The sequence below is a fragment of the Branchiostoma belcheri genome, unplaced genomic scaffold (genome assembly GCF_001625305.1).
Source record: "Branchiostoma belcheri isolate BF01 breed outbred unplaced genomic scaffold, Haploidv18h27 scaffold236, whole genome shotgun sequence".
NCBI lineage: Eukaryota > Metazoa > Chordata > Leptocardii > Amphioxiformes > Branchiostomatidae > Branchiostoma > Branchiostoma belcheri.
Genome location: NW_017803839.1, coordinates 110,708 through 112,557, shown reverse-complemented (window position 1 = coordinate 112,557; position 1,850 = coordinate 110,708).

The following is a 1,850-nucleotide window of genomic DNA, read 5'->3' as shown; positions in this document are numbered from 1 at the left end:
GGGGGGAGGGCCATGGAAAAAAATTTTTAACGGACCATTTTGCACCAGCCCTCCCCCCCCCGGTAAATATCGTACAGTCCCTTATCTTTAGTCAGTTTTGTAAGTCTAAGGTAGGCTTATTCTGTAGAATCTAACGGCTACTCCTTTTGTGACTCAGCTGCTCATATAATTATTAGAAGCTGTTGCGGTCATCCCTCTCATACTGTGTGCCTTGTAGGAAGGTAGTTGTTGATGTTGCAACTTAATGAAGAATCTTTTAATTATGGTGAATGTGTATTTGTGTGCAGGATTTTAACATAATAAAAGTTTATGATTTTGCGATTTGTTGGTTGGTGACTTACAGACGTGCGAGGGGGAAGAAAGAGAGTGATACACACAGAGAGAAAAGCGCACCTTAACAAATATAATGCCCAATTCACATGAGTAAAAACAAGTGTCTAAAATTGAGAGCAGCAGAAAATATACTAAAGTACATGCTAGCTGCACACAAGGTGTGATTTTACATCATGTTCCATACAATAAACTTGCTGCATAGATAATATAGTATTAATATAGATAATAATACTCATGTTTGAACCTCGTGACTTAATACACCGCTATAGTATAATGCTACGACACGCAAACTTACTACTATAATTGTCAAGACATTAGTACATTTCTTACGCTCAACGTCATTCGAAGACGGGCAAACTCAACGTAACATGTTCTCACAAAAGTCTCTTACAAAAATAATCACAAATGAGAAAAACTTTGGCACATACTTTGCGAGAAGATAACGGACGTTATTATGTCAGAACCCCTCAAAGATAATGTACACCGCTGCAATTCCATGCAAAGCCGCTAGTTTACATATAATTGACCTTGACCTTTGTTGTCCCAACCACAACCTACTTGCCAAATATCATCTCATACCTTCGCCAAATGATGTTAATCTTTGACCGACAAAGATGATTCCTTCTGATTATGCAAATAGGATCCTCATTTGTATTATATTTATATTATGATATTGTATTATATAGTTGATCATATTCTCCATCAAAAGACAGCCTTATCTTAGCAAAGAAAGCCATTCTATCATTTCCTCATAAATTATGCAAATGAGGTCCTTATTTGAATAAGTTATGTTTAATGATGTTCACCTACACTTACCTTTCAAATACCCCAAGTCTGACATTCCAGGCAGTTAGCTTTATGGAATTATAACATTTTCTCATTAATTATGCAAATTAGGTGTTAATTTACATAATCAATATCTGCCTGTGTTTCTTAATTACATATGTCACAAGCTTGAATAGTCCTATAATGTAATGCAGTTGATTTATAGAATTTCTCCATCATTATGCAAATTAGATCCAGATTTGCATAATTGTCGCATAATTATGTCAAGCGTCACTTGAACTACCTACATACCAAAAATCACGATGATCTGTCCACCGGTTCTTGAGTTATCCTCTTTTGAATATTTTCAAACAGATAGCCCTGCAGTTCCTGAGCAAGCCGCTAGGGGGGGCAAACTCATGTCACTTCTTCCCCACCATGAGAGCTACCTACCATCCCAATTTCGTCACCCCAGCATGTCTAGATCATGAGATATCAAAACCGGAAGTTTAGCTGCAGTACCATAACAAGCCGCTAGGGGGTCCAATATCTAACCATTTCCAGGTCTCATTAAGACCTACCCACCTACCAAATATCAAGATAATCCATCTAAGCTTTCTCGAGTTATGCTGTTGACAGACACACAGACACACACACAGACACACGGCCAGGAAAACATAACCTTCTTGGCGAAGGTAAAGATACATGCACCACTCCCCGTTATAGATAGATATCACCAACCACTATAAATG